Genomic DNA, 19,652 nt, shown 5'->3' with positions numbered 1-19,652 from the left:
CGGCTCCTCGTGCTCGGAGCCACCCTCCCCGCCGCGCTCGGCTGCCAGGCGAGTCTGCAGTGGGTGAGGGATGGTGAACGTGGAACCCGAGTCCCACGGTCCTGGCTGCAGCCTGACTCTGCCGCGTGGGCTCGGACGCAGGGCTTCAGAGACTCTCACTTGGGTTCCCTCGCGTGCATGGTCCCCAGCCAGCCCTGACCTCACAGACTGCATGTGACGTCACACGCCTGATGGTTACCGTCGCGAGGAGTACGCACGCCGCGAACACGCGTCTTTCCGAGGGTCCGTGGACCACAAGAGCTCTGATGTTCGCTGTTCACAGAACCCCTGGGCCGTGTCCTGTGGCCCCTCCGTTTGGTGACCGAGACCCCTCTGCTTCTCAACCAGCTCCAGCTCGATGAACTCGCTGCGGGCTGCAGGCGATCACGGTGTGACCCGGGCCTCTCACTGGTGCGTGTGTCCTCAATTTTAAAGACGTGAAAAGAAGGAAATGAAACACTTGACATGCCAGGAAAGGAGTCTCTCTCGCTGTCCCATCTGAGAACACAAAGTTTATAAATAGAAGCATCACAAGCAAGAAACACTAAGACATCACAGGCGCAGGCACGCTGGCCTCGTCTGTTTATCACGGACTCTGCACCCCATCCAGGCCCTTCTCCAGAAGACCGGAGCCTGCCATGGACATCTGGCAGCCTTGGGTCCTCTCCCTCGCCCTTCTTTGACTTCTTTGGTCCCGTACGGCTTGAAATTAGACTGTATTGTCCTTTGTGCTTTTTCTGCCAGACCGAGGGGGCTGACCAGGTCCAATAACACGGGCTGCAGATAATGCTGGGCCCAAAGTGTGCTTTTCAGCAGATGCCAACATTGAGGCGAACGGTGCCTGGCCGGCCTTGGCATTCTCGTCTTCCCCTCCATCGCCTCCCCTGGGTGACTGGTGATCCTGCCACTGGTGCATGGCATCGAACCCAGGTTGGACCCTAGGTATCTCCAAGGTCTCAGGGAGGCTCCGATGCGGGGGTGGGGGGTGGGGTGGGAATACCAGTGCTCATTATTAGTTATTTACAGAAGAAGAAACCGCTTATCTCCACAAGAGTGAAATGCATAGAATCTGGATAACACTCTTTCTAGAGCAAAAGATGTCAGGCTGAAGTCAATCTTGGCTCCTCGGATGTTGCTGGCTGCCACCCGTGTGTCAGTCACCCCCTCCCCCCACCATGAGTTGAGGACACTGGGACACGTCGACCCTTCCCGTGCCTTTTGTGGTATGGGGAGGGTGGGTGCAAGAATGAATACATGCATTTAATGTTTCTATTTTTTAAAAATTTTTAAATGTGTATTCATTTTTGAGAGACAGAGAAAGGGAGAGAGAGAGAGAGAGAGAGAGAGAGAGAGCAGGGAAGGGGTGGAGAGAGAGGGAGACACAGAATCAGGTTCCAGGCTCTGAGCTGTCAGCACAGAGCCCAACACGGGGCTCACACTCATGGACCACGAGATCATGACCTGAGCTGAAGTCGGAAGTTTCACCGACCGAGCCACCCAGGCGCCCCCGTCATTTTTAAAGTGAACTCTATGCCCAACGTGGGCTCAAACTCACAACCTGAGATCAAGGGTTGTATGCTCTACCAACTGAGCCAGGCAGGTGCCCCCTGTGTTTAATGTTTTTAAGGCTATGCTAGTCTGTTCAGACTGCTGTAACAAAGTGCCACCGGCTGGGTGGCTTAAGTGACAGAAATTTATTTTTTAACTGTTGTGGAGTCTGCAAGGTCGAGAGCAGGGTTCCGGCTGATTCGGTTTCTGTTGAGAGCTCTCTTCTTGGCTTGTGGACAGCCAGCCACTCATTCTGTCCTCCCGTGTCCTTTCCTTGGGCACAAGCATGAGGAGGGAAAGAGAGAGACATCAAGAGGGAGAGACAGAAAGCGCTCTGGAGTTTCTTCTTGAAAGGACAGCGAGTCTAGAGGATCACGTCTCCACCTTTAGAGCCTTATAGAACCTTAATTACTTCCTTAGAGGCCCATCTCCATTATAGCCGTGCTGGGCCTAGGCCGTCAACATGTGAATTTTGTGGGGACATGTACCTTGAGTCCATGATAAAAGTGTTTCAGGTGCTCTTGGAAGGACACGGGGTCACGCTTAGATTATACTCTCACTCCAGCACTTACTAGCTGTGCGGTCTTACACAAACCAACTAACCTCTCTGAGCCTTATTGTTCACATTTGGAAAACGGGGGTTAAAAAAGAATGCCTCCCCCAGAGTGTGATTACAAAGAATAGATGAGATGAAGCATACAGGGCACCTGGCCCGGGGGGACACTCCAAATACGAAAGAGGCTATGGCAATTACTGATATTCTTATTTACCATCTGTATTATCATTATTTATCAATACCACCCACAGAGCCTGCCCCAAATGCTGGCTTGGAGTTTCGCATCACAAATGTTCTCTGTGGTGATGTTTGCGCCTCTTAGCCTTTATCACCAACGCTCCCTGGGGTCACCACTCCAAACAGGAGCTATAAGAGAATGTCACAGTGCCTTCCGTGGGATGCAGAGGAAATATCAGTGCTCCTTTCCAGGGCGGTGACTGTCCGTGTCTATAATCACTTTAGCGTTAGAGCATTGTGTATTAGTTGTTGACAGCATTAACACAGTTACCACAGTCATGACCACTCTGTCTGAAACTCCTGCCTAAAGCAAATGTCCTGCAGGAAAATAAAAAGGAACACAACCATTTTTAGATGCGGAGTCTAAAGTTAAGGGATCCGAGATCCCACTGCCAAGCAGCGGCCGAGCTTGGGTCCAAGCAAAGAGCTGTGGAATCCCAGAGGCCGCACGCTCCAGGCTTCACAGGCCTGACTCCATCAGCAGCCACAACAACAACGCTGCAAAACCAAGCATCCCAGCTTAGTACTTACAACGCGGGGCAGTTCTTCTCGGGCTCGCCGGCCTCAGGTCCGCTGTGGTTTTGTTGAGCTGGACCTGCTTCATCTCAACGGCCAGGCTGCACGCTGCGTGTTGGTTGTGTGTGGTTTCAGGCTGCATGTGGGATTCGTGTGCCCTCAGCATATGTGTTTTTCTCTTGATCCCTGACCCGGAGGACTGGTGACCACCCCAGGCACATGGAGGCTCATCCAGAGAAGAGCAAGCACATCTAACGTGTCTGACTGCATCATGCCAATGGCATTCCAGTGGCTAGGCCAAGGCACGGCCAAGCCCAACATGGGAGAGAGAGGAAACTACGTGCACAGCAGTATGCGTGGGGTGGGGAAAGAGTGATATTTAGCTGAACGATCAAGCTAGTAAGACAGTGACGGACAGAAAAGGGACAACAGCAACACCTCGATTAGCAGCAAGGTTGCTCACCCTCTCTAAGGCCTTTCTAGTGGATTCCAGCCAGCCTCCATTCTGATTGGTTGAGTGTCAGTTCTGTTGGATCAGGGGCCAAGCTCTGCAGACGCCAAAATACTCTGGCTATCACCCTTGATTATTAGTAGCCCAAATGCCGACTTCCCAGCGCCTACGATCTCTAGCACCACTGAGCCCCCACTCTGAGCCCTCATCATTCTAGGAGCAGGGCCTCCCTTTTCTACAACAGTGAAGTGGACACAGGTTTCGGAGCCCAGGAAATGGGGATGAGAATCACGGCTCTGACACTTCCTAAAAGTGACCTTGGCCAAGCGACATGACCTCTCTGAATCTCAGCTCTTCAGTGGGGAGGTTCACAGGCTGCTGTGAAAGACGAGCCACTTGTTGCATCCACATTGGCTAACACGGGGCCTGATTGGGGGCACACACTCGCCAAGTGATTGCTCTCTTCCTTTTGTTCTACCGTTAGACTCGACTTTACAGAATTGTCGAGAATGATCAAGTGCTGTCAATTTCACGTAACCCAACCTAATAGATTATAAAACTCTTCTGGGCAAACGTGGTGTTTCCTTCAACTCTATCCTTCGCCATCCTGAGTACCGAGTAAACGTTGAGTGTTGGTGCATAACACGCACTCACGGTCTTGGTTTTTCCCAGTGGTGTGGATGGAATGGGGGATCAGAGGGAGGAATGGTTGGGAGGAGGACAGAGGAACGAATCAATTAACTACCCACTTGCCTTTGACCAAGAGTGAAAATGAGTGTTCAATGCCCGCGACAGTGTAACGAGGGGATGATGGGGGATACGAGGCTGGGGGCTGCAGGAGAAAATCTGTGCCCATTTCCTGGTGTGGGGAAAAGACTCTGTGTTTGGGGGTTGTGCAGCCATGGAGGTTTTAATCTTCGGTCTTCCAAAGACAAGTATCAAGTCCCAGGCAAATCACTGATTTCTCTGAGCTTGTCATCTGTAGAAACAGAAATAGTGCAGCCATCACGGAAGTAACAACACCTGCCAGGGAGCCCACGTCCTACGCTGAGCTCAGCTGTCTCGGTGACCCATCATCTCCTGAGGTTGCTCCAGGCCAGTCCTGAGGTTAGGACTTGAGAGGAGGGAATACTAAATGAATGTAAGGCAACAGAATTCCAGGGTGTCTAGACCCTCCCAGTACAGACCTGAAAACCACACCAGAGGGATTTGCCAGGAAGCTAGCCCGGCATTCCCAGAGCAAGCCGTTGCAATTCCCCACACTGGCGCTATAGCAGCCAGAAAGTCAGCTGCAGCCGTGCCCCCTGGGCACCACTTAAATAACACAAGCAAGATGTCAGCATGGGCGGAGTCTGGGAAGATCTGGAGAGAACATCAGGTATACAATGAAGACTATTATGCATGAAAATTAATTCGCGTTATGCCTTTGAATCAAAGAATGAAAGTTCCCAAGCAAACTTCAGGATCAAAAATAGATCCTCTCTAACATAGGCAGAAGGTGGCAGGATTATCATTATCTTCATCTTCAGACAGAACAAAGCACTCAACAAATAGTTTTTGAGCACCTACGCTGTGCCAAATGATCGACCGGGCACACAGGTCAACAAGGTGAAACAGGTAAAGTCATCTCTGTCCTCCAGGAGCTCCATTCCTTGTCTGCACCTGAACAGAAAGAAAGGCAGGGCTGGGGTATTATCTTCACCTGTGGAATGAGGGTAAAAGGGGTATAGTGTGGTAGGGCAGGCATGCCAATGTCCAACGAAAAGGTGGACAAAGCATGATGCAAATCAGATGTCTGTTAAATTGCTCAGCAATTAATAGCATTCATTAGGCTTTTACTGTGAGCTCATCATTTTTCTAGAGATCACAGGCAACAGGAACAAAACATGAAATCTTTCCCTTCCTCTCCGGAGTGTAGAGTCTAGCTCAGAACACCGGATCAACTCATGCACAAAGACCACACAGAAGACAGTATTGTGTTTATTTGTTTTAATTTTTGACAGACCCCCGCTCTTGGACACCCACCAGGGAAAGAGTTTGAGGGAATCTCATGCCGTAAGTTAAACGATGAATGGCCAGGATTGGAAGTTTGCTATCATGAAAAGGAGGAGGGGACACAGCGTCAGCCACCAACAGGGCTTTTGGTATCATTCCACCTGAGCTCCAACTCCAACCTGAGTTCGTGGCAGCCAAGACAAGGGGACAATATGCCTGCCTGTCAACCTGTGCCTGTATTTTTGTGTTGTTTTTAAGCAAAAAGGGCACATCCCAAATCCTGGGGGAGAGTTCGTTAGCATCATGGACAAAGTCCAAAACTCTAGCTTTTAGGATAAACGCATACCAAATTCCACAGGACTATTTTCCGTAATGACTCTCAGTAAAACACAAAGATGTAGCAAATCACGACTCAACAGAGGTGATTTGGCAAAGCACTGGACAAAGTGGTCCAGCACATCGATAGATTTCCATGGATCTAACTTAATGAAAGACCTTAGGTCAACCTAGCAACTTACATGGGTGGGTAAGGAACACGTGCTTCAATTAACCCAACAGCTATTTACTGAGCACTGAGTCACCCAAATATCTGGGACGCGGCCCTTGGTATTCAGTAGGTGCTCACCAATGCCCTTTACAGTAAATTCTTGTAAAAAGTGAGTGATTTAGAGGCAAACCCCCAAAGAGTTTTACCCACCTTTGGAGGCTTCTGGGTGGCAGTTAGCGTCCCGGCTTCCCCCTCCTCAGGACAGCCCTCCACATTACTACCTAGACCATAGAACCCAGTTACATGATCAGCTGGGAGCAAGGATTTCTCAGACCAACTAAAGTGATACAAGAAATGGAAGGTTCTCAGCAAGGAGCCTAGTGATGGAAGTGCGTTAAACCCTAGAAGTTACTGTGCACCTTCTGGTTCTTGAAGTGGGGAAAAGAAGAGCGATCAGGCTGTTCCCTTCCTGTGCCATCCTGAGGGCATCTTAATAAATGTAGCCCCTCTGTGAGAGGTACCCCTTCCTCTGCTCTCCCCACCCGCGATATCCCTGGCAATTTTGACCTCAGTGAGCCAGAAAAGGTGACAGGCAGACAATTCCCCAAAGCTGGCTAGACCCCACATGCTCCTGTGTAAGCACTATCCCCATCCTGTCAAGAAACCAAGGGACCGGGCACTTGGAAGCACTTCTTTTCTTTGGGGCATCCAAGCCTTCTAGGGAGGCTCTACAGTCACATGCACTTTGCTCTCACTCTGTCTGACACAAGCGCTTTGCCAGGCTGAGTAAACCGCTCACTTTCTCCTCCACGCCCCAGGGTCCCTGCTTTACCACACCCGGGGAGCTGGCTCGCCCCACGGCTGACTACCTCTGCCACCCTCGGTGGTCTTCTGCCTCCACCTTCCTCACAGATATCCCACCTTGTTTTATCATTAAAAACTGACCCGTGAACAGCATCCAAATCAGTCCAGGCTCAAGACCCTGTGTAATCTGCCCCACAACTGTCATTTGTTCTGAGGTGCTATTATCATTTTTTTTTTAATGTTTCTTTGTTTTTGAGAGAGGGAGACAGAGCACGAGCTGGGGAGGGGCAGAGAGAGTGAGGGAGACACAGAATCCGAAACAGGCTCCAGGCTCTGAGCTGTCAGCACAGAGCCCAATGCGGGGCTTGAACTCACAACATGTGAGATCGTGACCTGAGCCAAAGTCGGGCACTTCACCAACTGAGCCACCCAGGTGTCCCTATTATGAATTTTTAATTATTATATCACTTCACCTCCCCAGACAGGCCTTTCCAGACCACTCATCTAGAACAATCATTCCACCTCCATTGCTCATTTTATTTTTCTCTATAACGGTCATCTCTACTTGAAATCACACTATCTGCCTGTCGATTGTCTTCTCTGCTAGGACGCAAGTTCTTGAGGGTTGAAGACTTTGCTTCATCCTCCACAGTGCCCCCAGAGGCTCCATGAGTGTCCAGGGACACGACTGAACACATGAACACCTCCCTACACATGCTATGGTGTATTTCGTCTCTTTACTTCCATCAGGTGTTGGGGCTGTCTCCCCGATTTTGCTCAGGTCGTCACCTTCCGCAAGAAAAATCTTCCACCACATCATCCACACCATCTCTTTTTAAGCTTTCTGTTGGATCTCGGCCACTGCTGCCTTCAGAAAAGCTCTCCTAACCTCAGGTGTTCCTTCTCTGGGCTTCTGTGTCCCCCTGTGTTGATCTCTGTCCGTGCATTTCCTCCACGCGGCTATCGCTATCCACGTACATCTCTGTTTCCCTTATGGGACATTCCCTCCCCCAAGGACCTGTCCCTGTCGTCCTTGTATTGGGCACCGTGCCCACTATGTTGGCGTAGCAAACTCTTCATAGATTACGTAGCCGATACCTTTCAACCCAGCCCCCGATAACACATTAGACACCCTTTGTTCACATAGACATCATCACCTCCTGAAGCCCAGAGAGAAGAAATCCTTGCTTGTCGTCACGGTGCTCAGTGATGGAGGCTCATGCGCTGAACCCCGAACATACACCTCCCCGTCAAATAGTCTTTCTGGCCGCATGTGACCATTTGGTTGATCCCTTTTTGTTCGGCATTGAAATCCTATCATCCCACCTGGACAGTAAGCTCCCTGAAGACAGAGATGGTGTTCTACCTTGCTGGTATGCATGTAGGAAAAGAGCGGCGTGTCATGCAATTTAAATACTTAATAAATATGTGTTGGCTGAATTATTAATTTAATTAACTTCCAGAGAGTTTTCTGCTTGAATGCGTGAACATAAAGATACACATGGGAACCTATTTAGTCATTTTCTTGCCACTTGAATTGTAAATGCATTACATGTATATTCCTACCAGCTCTACTGGCCTCTTCTTAGAAGGTGAAAGCATACAGATCCATTCCTCTATCAGTTAAATCAATTAAATGATATTAATGACTGGTCTTTATAATAAAAACGGTCTTTTAATTTTTTTTCCCCCTGTGAAACAAAATGGCTTTTCCCCTCTGTTTGACAAATAAGAAAGGTAGACCCCTAAAGTGCTGCTCAGAAAGCATGGTCAACTGGGGAAGTGGAGGGGCAATGGGTCACCCACTTTGGCCTCAAAAAGTGGATTGGGTTGTTATTTTTTTTAATGTTTGTTTGTTTGTTTTGAGAAGGGAGGAACAGAGAAACAGGGAGAGAGAGAAGCCCGAGCAAGCTCCACACTCAGCATGGAGCCCAGCGCAGGGCTCCGTCCCACGAACTGTGAGATCATGAGCTGAGCCAGAATCGAGAGTCAGACACTCAACCAACTGAGGCACCCGGGCGCCCCTGGGTTATCATCTTTTTACAGCTGAAACAAGATTGAGGACGATCTTGATCAGAGGTCAGGAAATTGTTCTCATAATGAGGCAGGTGTTTAAGTATTTTAGGCTTTGTAGGACACACAGTCTTCATTGCAACCACTCAGTCCTAGTTGTTGGAGAATGTAAGCAGCCATAGACAACACAAGTGACCATGCCTGTGTTCCAATAAAACTTTATTTGTGGACACCGAAATTTTTCAGGTTTCATACACTGGTCACTGTGTGTCCTGACACATTATTCTTCCTTTGATTTTTTTGAAACATTTTTGTAGAAAACGTTATTAGCCCGCCGGCATACAAAAACAGGTGATGGGCTGCATTTGACCTTTAAGCTATAGTTGACTGACCTCTGATCCAAGAATACCTTTGTCTCGCCCTTAAAACGCTGAGGAGATGGAGAAAGAAATCCTACAGTGAAACCATGGCAGTTCTCCATCAACAACCACATCTTCTGATTCCACGTCTAGGTTTCTGACCAGTGCACGGGACCTCTGTCGGTTCTATACCTTCCCGCTGCACACGGATGCCCATCTAAAATAGAAAATACATTTTTCTGGATTCACCAATGACAAAAATACCATTGCACGTCACAGCAGATTGTCAGATTGTTCTTTGAGACAATCAAGATTCCCAAAGGGCTCTGGGAATACATCTTTCACATCTTGTCAAGAAACCGCATGAGAAAACCTGCACTACACTGAAACGAGACCCTTTATGGGAGAGGACTGTGAAACTCAGGCCATAGCCCCAAGGATGGGATGGTTAGAGATCTCTGAAACATGTAGGTCTTTTAATGCGATGGAGCAAACTTGGAGCTTCAGGAGCATGAGGATATGAGGCTTCGATAGCATTGCAACTTGCTTCCCTAAGTAGGGTAACCTTGAAACGCATGCCCAGGAAGGTGGGGAGTAGGGTACATCGGGTGAAGTATTTTCTAAATGTGCACAGTATACCCGAGTGACAAAAAACTCAGTAACCAAAGCAGGCAATATATTTTTAAGTGTTGGGTTTTTCTGTTTTGTTTTGCTTTGTTTACTTTTTTTAAAAGGTTTATTTATTTCGAGAGGGAGAATGCAAGCAGAGAGAGAGGGAGACAGAGAATCCCAAGCAGGCTCCACACTGTTGGCACGGAGCCCCATGTGGAGCCACATCCCACGAACTGTGAGATCATAACCTGAGCCGAAGAGTCAGGCACTTAACCAACTGAGCCACACAGGTGCCCCAGCAGGTGACATTTTAATGCAATACTTAAGACATCAAAACTAATGCCAAAAAGCCACAGTGAACAAAATATCAAAGTTTTAAGTGAAGTCAGGATCTAATTATACATGCATGAGTCACCTTTCTTACCTCACCCCAATTTATCATGTACATCCTGCTTCTATTCAATAATTTTGACATTTTGTTCATCATGGATTTTTTTATAATAATTTTGAGCTTTGAAAATATTAGATTGCCCAGGAAACACTGTACAGAATTTAAAGCTGGCAAAAAGAAGCTTCCACAGTCTCTCGTCTTTGACGAAGCTACAAAAAGTATGCTTGCCACGTCAGTACAGAATGCAGTTACGACCCATGAGCACAGATATCTGTTTTGCTGTCATTCCATTAGAATTGTTCGACATCTTGTAGGGAAAACACACTAAACGTGTCTGCCCGAGTTTAACGCCAGGCTACTTATTTCTGAAAATTATAAAATGTTTGATTGTCAATGTCTCTTTCATGAAGAGCCGTGCTTATATCTGTCCATTGCCTTGAAATAATTCATGCTGAGGGAAAACCAATACTATACTTAGTGTAGTTGATTACAGACCTTGTCATAAGCTCCAACACCTTGTCTGTTAAGAGGCTGAGTGCTCCTCGAAACACCCACTGAGGCTTGAATACAAGAGTTGATGTATATCACTTCCAGCAAAGCTTATTACCTCTTCTGCAAAAATAGAGCTTTTAAAATACCATAAGCCTAATTTTTCCTTAGAATCTTCAAATATACACTCAAAATTGGCACTTATACTCCATCCTCTCCTTGACAATAGACATCTCATTTGCTTATCAGATGTTCTATACAAGTGGTTGGTCGTCAGCTGAGAAATTCCCAAAGAATATTCATTCTGATCTTGCTTCTAAAGAGTCATCAAGAATAAATCATTAAGGTTGTGCCCATCCAGGCTGCCCTCCCCCCTTTAGCTTGCCATTGGCCAAGGATCTCTACCATCGCTGGACCCTTAGCCTGAACCAAAACAGTGGTCTGAAATAGCAAGGCAATCTTCTTCCCATATCAATTGTTGACAGCCAGAAACCTGTCTTTGATGTCCCTACATGAAGAAGGAGAAAGAAGGCGTAATTAGCTGGTGTTTCAATGTGTGTGATCTTTCCACTTTCTCTAATTCTTTTTGAGCTAAGTTCGAATTGTCGAGTCAAAGAACCCTTTGCCAGGAGAAGTGATTGTATGTTTCAGAGGTCAGAGGCCTGACCCTTTGCTGTGAAAATGCCTGAAGGTGAAATTGAGCCACGTTCAAAGGGAAATCTAATTGACTGCTCTTGGTCTAATTTCCTTGAGAACTGCTACCCTTGAATTACCAAGCTGCTGCCTTAGGGTATCCAGGGTGGTCCTCAAGAGATGGTCTTAAGAATGCCACAAGATGGTACCACTCTTTTGGCTCAGGATGGCTTCTAGAAGCCCTCTTGCGCCCAGCTCACTCACGCATCCAACAACAAATATTTACTTGGCACTTACTTACTGTGTGGCAGATACCGTTCTTCCATGGGAGTTGTGTTCAGATTCTTTATTTAGGGGATGAAAGCTACCTAACATTAAAAGAAGCTGTTTATTCTTTTCACCACGTCAATGCCATCCACAGAATTTGACTTTGCAGGAATAATGGCTGACCGTTTATATAAGTCATTATTAGGACCCCACCAACTGACAGAACCCTTCCTTTCTTTTACTCCCATTAGATTACTCCCACCCATACAATTGCTAAAATTTCCCTCCTTTCTTTTCTCCTCTCCCTCTGTTTATGTTTTTGTGTTGAACCTTCTGTCCTGTTTCCTCCTTTTTGAGGGCTGGGCTCTTTCCACAGTGTCACAGAACAGATCTCAAGAGAGCATATGCAAGGTTCACTTGCTCTTCCCTTGGAAAACTCCTAAAAGCGGTCCAAGGAAAGCCACCAAGTGCCGAGACCCATGTTTTTCATTCTATTTCAACATTTTTCTCCCATCGAGTAGATGGTCCAAGACATGGACAAAACGAACTTGGTTAGGCTTAGCCTACTTGACTAATAAGGATGAAGTGTTATAACTACAAGATGGAAAGCCGTGCCGATAAGATCCCGTTCCATGTCTCAGATACGCAGGCATGCAAACTTCCCTAAGTGGGGGGAGGAGCTGGCTCACCACACTGGTCGTTACTATTGTTCTGCTTTCAAACGACTCCAAAAATTATTCTCCATAAGGCCTATGGAGCCTCTGGGTAGACATTGGCAAGGTCAATTGCAGTCAACTTACCCCTTGAGATAACTATATGGACTATTTGGCTACCAATGTACGGAATTGTCGCCATTGAACTCTACCTTTTCTTTGCTCCTGATCTCCATACCCAGGCTGTCCTTTCCATGATTGATGAGATTATCTTCCTGAAACACACACCAGGTAAGGGTTACCCTCCTCCCAACTTCAAAAGCCTTCAGCAGCTTTCCATGGCACACTGATGAGGTTCATAGTCATTAGCATAGCAGGCAAACCGTCCACTATATGTCTGTACATGTGGGGCATGTGGCACAAAGAGACGTGGGCTTTGGGGCCACAAGACTGGGACTCAAATCTCAGTTCTGCCATTTACTGACTTTTCCTCTTTGAGACAAGCCTCAGTTTCCTCAGTTTCTTTGAGTGAAACTTCCTTTTTCCTGCATGCTAACTTCAGTCCCCTGATATCTTGTGAATAGAAAGTGGCACTTAAAGCCTCTGTCCTATTTTTAATTATCTACTTTTGACTTACTCCACTAAGTTGCGGGTTCTCAGAGGGTAGGGATTCTATCTTTTGTATCTCCGTGTTCTCCCAAGGCACTGATAAAGCAGCATCAGTCAGCTCTTATCAGGTCATGCCGGAGTAACAAATAGCCTGAGAGTCTCAGGAGCTACCACAACAAAGGTTGACTTTTGCTCACACGTGTTTAATTGCAGGTCAATACCAACACCCCTTTTGCCACCAGACTGGAATCCAGACTGAATGTGTGGTCCCTTTCTGACACTTGAACTTCTCAAGACACAGGGAGGAGAGTGACAACAGAACCATACAACCAGTCTCGGACCTCCACTAGGAAGTGGCATAAATCATTCTCACTGTTATTTTATTGGCCAAAGCATTATCGTGTGATGTAACTGGTTATCGATGGTATTGGGCAGCGTGCGTGCTCATGGGATGGGTGGGCATTGCACAGGAAAGGACAGTATATATTTAAGCACATTGTTGGAGTTGACCACACTTGGACATCAAAGGTGCTCAGGGGATGCTATCTAAATGAGGGGCTCATATCATTTTTAAATAATCCTCTAAAACCTGTAATGTGATCGTGGTCAGGGTATTATTAAAGGCATTGTTCACTCAATTACAAGGTATACGTTTTATGAAGAACTATCAGTGTGGTTTCTCTTAGCAATAACTCTAAAAGTAAATATTCTTCCATTCCACCCTTTCCCATAGGGACACTGTGCCTTGTTCCACTGGCTACTAGGAAGCTCAAGAATAAACGACAGCCCTCGTCCTTCGTGAATTATTCAGAAATTTATGGCAACTTTTTCCAGAACTGACCGCATGCCTCGCATCGTTTTATTTTGCTTTCATCCTTATTTACTCAATTGAAATTTTATCATGCTGTAGTTTCCACAAGCTATTTTAAAAATATGGATTGCAAATAGATGAGCTTATCTCAGATATACCCTTTGAGACTGTTTGAAGATGGTCTGTCCACTAGACTTTATTGTATCCTTGCTTAATGTTTTAGCTCTGCCTTTAAGGAATAAGTGAAAACACATGTGCAAGACAAATCATTCCTTGTCCTTCCAAATATGCCATGAACTGCCTGATCAAAGGGAAATGAGAAAAGCCACTTTTCAGACAGGGCCCCAGGGGTCCCTGAACCAAACCAGTCTCTCTGGGGCTGGAAAGGACAGATCCCCCCAGTCTGCTCTGGTTCCCCAAAGCACCTGCCGGACCCGGCACCTTTGCCCTCATCATCAAGGAGGAGAAACATAGATACAATCTTTTCTGCCTGTTAGGACTGTGGGAAATAATATCACAGACAATCCCTGAACCCCCAGGAGGCACCTCCTTCCGGTAACAAGGAAGCAGATAAACTGGAAATACCTGGCAGGTGAATCTCTAAGACAAACCCGTTTGAATCTGTGGACGCATGGCTGGTCTGCTTTCCATATTAGGATCAGAGCAATTGGATTCCTCGTCTTTGGGTCCCAAAGCCATCATACGATAATGCGAGGCTGACCGTTTCATGTACCTTTATGAGCCCCACGTGTGGCTCCTTACTGTGTTTAGGTCTAAAGATGAATTGCTAAGCTTGGTCTATGAGTCTCCATGAGCTGGTTCGTGCCTGCTTCTCATTCTTTTTTTCTGCTCTTCCCCACCATGCCCACTGCCAACCGACATCGTCAAAGTACTTTTGGTTCCGAAATTGTGAATGCTTTTGTTGAAGCTCATGCATTTTCAGTTCACGTTTCCTTGGCTAGGCATGCCTTTCCTCTTCCTTTAAGAGGATGATGATGATGACGATGACGATGATGATGGTGGTGATGAAGATGGTAAGCCCTAGTTAAGTCCTATACTTTCTTCATGCCCATCCCAACACATCACTGGGGAGCTTTCCCTTTTACTCCTCAGGATGTCTTAGGTGTCCCCTGCCCCTGTGGTGATCTCCGATGACACCGCCACCTTTTACAATATTGTGTTTGTGAGCCTCTTTTCTCAATTAGCTTCTGGTTCCTTGAGGCCAAATGTCCTATCAAGCTTACCCTTTCATCCCCAGCCATTATTAGCTCAGTAGCTGGTATTTATGAGATGCAGAATAGGTGTTTGCCAAATAATGAGTGGGTAAGTCAATCAGGCCCCCAGCCAGTTCTAATGGTTAAGTGAGTCACAAAGGACAAAACAGCATGGACACAGTCAGAGGATTCTGGCGGAGGAAACTACTCTTTGAACTGACGAGTGTTTATCTCACCTCAGGTCCAAGGTGGTGGAGACTTATTTCACTTAGCACAATGCCTTCCAGATCCTTCTGTATTGTTGCACATGGAAGAATTTCCTTCTTTTTAAGGCTGAATGGCATTCCATTGTATGTGTGCACCTTGTTTTCCTTATCCATTTATCTGTCGATGGACATGTAAGTTGCTTCCATTTCTTGGCCATTGTGAATAACGCTGCAATGAGTATAGGAGTTCAGGTATCCTTTTGAGATCCTGATTTTAATTTATTTGGCTATATAACCAGAAGTGGGATTGGTGTATCACAGGGAAGTTCTAGTTTTAGGTTATTTTGAGGAAATACTATACTGGTTTCCATAAAAACAAATATGACACATACGATGAATCTAAAATTGTCAAACTCTTAGAATCAGACAGTGAAATGGTGGTTGCCAGGAGCTGCAGGAGGAAGAAACAGGAAGGCATTGGCCAAAGGGTACGGCGTTTCAGTTATGCAAGATGAATAAGTCCTAGAGATCTATTGTACTGCCTGGTGTTTATAGTTAACAGTACTCCATTGTATGCTTAAAAACCTGCTGGGGGCAGATCTTACGTTGACTGTTCTTATCTTAAATGATAGTCATAATAGTAATAAATAAGAGGGCAGGAGGAAACCTGTGGTGGTGATGGATAGGTTTATGACATAGATTGCGGTCATGGTTTCATAGGGGAACACTTATCTCCAAGCTCATCCATTGTATGCGATAATTACGTACAACTTTTTAGAGGTTTGAAAAATGGTGAAGGAGAAAGGCAGGGCATTTCCTTCCACAGAAGGATTGGAGGGGGTGCAATGGGTCTGGCTTCAGCCTTTCCCCTCGTGAGTTTGGCCTTGAGATGACCACTCACCCGGGAGAACGTTGAGTCCGCCCCCCGGAGTGGCAGGCAGCGGGGACGGCCTGACGGAGTGAGCAGAGACATGTTGGAACAAGAAGCTGCAGGGATGTATTTTGTAAGGAAGGGAGCAGCAGAGAATGTAGGGTTTCACCAATGGCCTCATAGTCATTATGCAGAATATTGGTACTATCACAACAGGATTCGGGGCAGGAGTAACCCTAGGCAGCGAGGACAATGGCAGAAGGGAAAGGAGGCATGAGACATTTTTCCTGATAATAGAGCAAAGAGAGAGAGAAGAAAAGATGAGCTACAGCAGTGCTATCTGATAAAAAACATACTGAGGGACCCACGCGTAATTTAAAATTTTCTGATCACTGCCTATTAAAAGAACATACAAAACCTACAAAAAGCGACAAGTGAATTGTCTAATGATGTATTTCTTTTTCACCCCGTGTAACCAAACTATTATTTCAATTCTCAAATCATATGGAATTATTAAAGAGAGATTTTCCTTTCTCTTGTCTGTGTGCTCGGTACCCAAACTTTCATACTTACAACACATTTCCGTTCAGACTGGCCACGTCGCCGATGCCCCGCGGCCTCCTGTGGTTGGCGACCACGGGGCTGGACAGTACAGGATTCAGGGACACCGTTTTGTGTGGTCCCGTGTCTGGTGTGTACTTGACTTTGAGGAAATTGGGAAAGGGCCAGACACAGACCTTAGAGGGGAGGGGTTTCTGTTCTGGCCGCCCAGGGCCCAGCAAGCAGCTCCACGAGATCTCAGGTGAGCCCCTCCCCAACGGCCCTTGGTGCAGGGCTTGAATCAGCGTCTGCAAAGGTTTAGACCGATCCATGGTCTCCTAAAAGCACAACCCTGCGTTACCTCCCGTAACCCCGACAACCAGCCTAGGTTGGACCCAGGGGTCTTCACGTATAGATGGAGGCCTTCAGGCTCAGGTATGTCATATACGACATCAAGGACCACACTGGTAGCAGGCCCCAGAGGCAAGGGGTGAGGCCAGGTCTGTGACCAAGCTCACTGGTTTGCGAGAGACGGTTAAGGGCCCTTCCCTTGTGACTCTATGGAAAGGTACCGGAAGGCTGAAGTGTTTCTATACAGAACAGATTTCATTGGCTGCATTGCCACAAACGACTCTATTACCAAGTAGATAACTTCTGTTCTGTGCTCCTTCCTGGCTTCTTGATGAAAACCCATACAGGCTGCCTTTCATCCTATTAGATTAGAACAAAAACGCATTTCAAACATGGCTCCTTCCCTCCGCCTCTCTCTTTCACTCAGGCTGATCTGGGCTCTCGGGCATTCACAGAGAAGGCTCCCTGTCATTTTCTCTACATTTTCTGAGTAGAGGAAAGGGGGGGAAATATGAAAACCCCAGCAGGTTGCTGCTGCAGCATCAGAAATCTCAACAGGAGCTTGGTTAAATCCTGTCTCTACCGGGAAGCAGGAGCTCACCTCTAATGCATCCAGAAGCGTCCCAGACTTTCAGCAGGTCCTCCTTGTCTCTGCTCCCCCTGCCCCCAGGCATCCCATAACCACCTCTCTTGCCATCCTTGGGCCGCCGATGTTGGGAGAGCCATTGCACCAGGGCCCTGTGCCAAAGAGGGACCTAGGAGAACAGCCTAACAGAATGGATGTTCCTCTTACCGTGACCTGGGTTTGAGTCCCAGTTTCCCACCCACTTAGCATGTGACTTGGGAAGCATCTTTTATTCCGTATCATCCCATCTTTCTCACGTAAGAGGCGCATTCGTCGTATTTCTCCCCGGGGGCTGTGGTGGGTACTAACTAGTGGGTACTTCCCACTGCAAGGGAAGTGCCCGGGAGGCACCACAGGTAAAGATGGCCGACAAAAGCTGAGCCACTATGGCCATCGAGGTAAGAGTAATGCAGATGTGATGGGTGTCCCAAGTTAGACCTTCAAGCCATGTGCAAAAGCTTGTCACATCCTCCCCAGAAGGGCCAGCATACATTAAAAAGAAATGGCTCTTTTACTGAAAATGTTATGAGGAGACTTTTACAGAGATGCCCCTCTTTAAATGCCATGTGCCAAAATGCCATAAACCTCTGCTTTGGACCTTCTGTCCTCCCCCCAGATCTCCTCCCCTGGTGCCAGCTTCTCTTTGCCGCTCTCTTCCCTTTCGTGGCCTCTGAGGGTGCCATGTGTACTCTATCAGCTTGCTCTCCATTCGGGGAGACAGAATGCCAGCCAGGGTCACTCCTCCTGAAAAGCTGCCAGGCACTACTCAGAAGACCACTCAGGGCTCCTCAAACATAGCACACGTCACTGCTTATTATAATGATTAATACATGGTCCTTGACCTCAAGGAGTTGCGAATCTAAAGGGGAAGACAAATATGTAAAGAGATCAGCGCCCAGGAGTCGGGAAAGGGTTGTGTGAATCATGAAGAAAGCCCACATAAGGCATGGGCTTCGGAGCCTGAAGATGTCAAAGAGAGCTTGTTGGGGTAGGTTGATGTCCGAGCCACCAAATGATAGATGTGAAGGAATTTCCCCAACGGAGAAGAAGGAGAATTCTAAACCAAACAAGAAATCCCGGGGCATAGGCTCGTGGAAACGTGTGAAACGTTTGAGAAAACCCAAATCTCTTCATACTGTTTATGAGCAGCGCGTCCTTGCTGAGAGAGGAAGAGCAGAGATGGCGGGGTGAGGGATCAAGCTTCAGGGAAGGCTTCGTGGGGCACCTTGATGAATTGGAGCTTGATCTTGGAGGTAACGGAAAGCTATGGAAGGATTTCAGGCCGGGCGTTGGCGTCATGATCTCTAGTTACACGACCCGGATCCGGCTGCTATGTTCGGGAAGCGACAGTGAGATCAGAGGACGAGACACAAGTCATGAGCTATTTAGGTCATACAGGCAAGAGACTGATGAAATGCCACTCATCTCAGGAGCCCAGCAAGTACGGTAAGTGACCTTGAGCAACGGGAAGTCAATACCTACACTTCGTCTGTGAACGAGACCAAGTTCGGCCAAAGAGGCTTCTTTCCCGCTACCACAGCCGTGAGACAGCAAGTGCATTCCCAAACGCTGTGGCAAGATGTCACTCAACAGACAAGGGATTCTGCGATGGCTTCAGTGTAGTCACCCATGGGAGACTGCCAAGCGACATCCCGGACTTCCTTTTAGACAACGAAGTCGTCATTCTCTCCCACGTAACCCTGAGTCTCGGTTAAGGCTCAGCATTTCCAGTGCAGCTTCACGACACCGGCTGTCACCCTTCCTCAGGTTGTTATTCCCTTTCTCCTGTTCCCTCTCGTCTCTCCAGCAAGGGGAGGGGAGATGCTTAACCTGACTTCTTTTGTGATTAGCAGCACCGGGTTCAAATTTATTAGTCCCAGGAGCAGAAGGCTAATGAGTTAAATGCCCTGATTTAATTAAGCCACCTAATGGTTTCGGCTTACATAAATTCTCACCTGATCAGGCCAGCATCTCGTCGACGTGCCATCCCTGGCACTCTGCAGGAAGACAGCGAACTCGATTCCTAAAGCCCAAGCAGATCCGGGTCCCCCAAGCACTAAGCTCTGAGATAGAGAGGAGGGAAAAAAAAATCTATCCAGTCTCAATACTGGAGTCTTTGATCGTCGCAGATGTGGCAGTCTGCCAAAGATAATCAATGTCCCGAGAAGCGAACTGCCTTCTGGGGTTGGCGGAGTTATACCTCGATGATCCACTACTCTGCTCTCAGCAAACCTGTCTTATTCCCAGAGAGAAAGTCCAGGGCGGTGAACTGATTCATGGTTTGGGTGTCAGAAACGTGGGATTGAGTCGCTGGCTAGTTACGTGATCTCAACAAGCCACTTAACCTCCTGAGTTCCGGTGCACTTATCTGCAAA

The 19,652-nt window shown here is 47.4% G+C and overlaps 1 long non-coding RNA gene across 1 annotated transcript in view; it reads left to right on the top strand.

The window, feature by feature from the left end:
- LOC124512548 (uncharacterized) overlaps positions 1–16,295 on the top strand; it is a 29,101-nt gene extending 12,806 nt beyond the window's left edge. The window contains exon 3 of the long non-coding RNA XR_006962149.1: positions 13,393–16,295. This is a non-coding gene — a long non-coding RNA (uncharacterized LOC124512548). The remainder of the gene's footprint in view (positions 1–13,392) is intronic.
- Positions 16,296–19,652: the final 3,357 nt, after the last annotated feature.

Source organism: Lynx rufus, unplaced genomic scaffold (genome assembly GCF_022079265.1).
Source record: "Lynx rufus isolate CCGP_SWC_20201006 ecotype Redwood Valley unplaced genomic scaffold, mLynRuf1.p SCAF_17, whole genome shotgun sequence".
Classification (NCBI taxonomy): domain Eukaryota; kingdom Metazoa; phylum Chordata; class Mammalia; order Carnivora; family Felidae; genus Lynx; species Lynx rufus.
The sequence above is the reverse complement of the archived record's forward strand: the minus strand, read 5'-3'. Positions and strand labels throughout refer to the sequence as shown.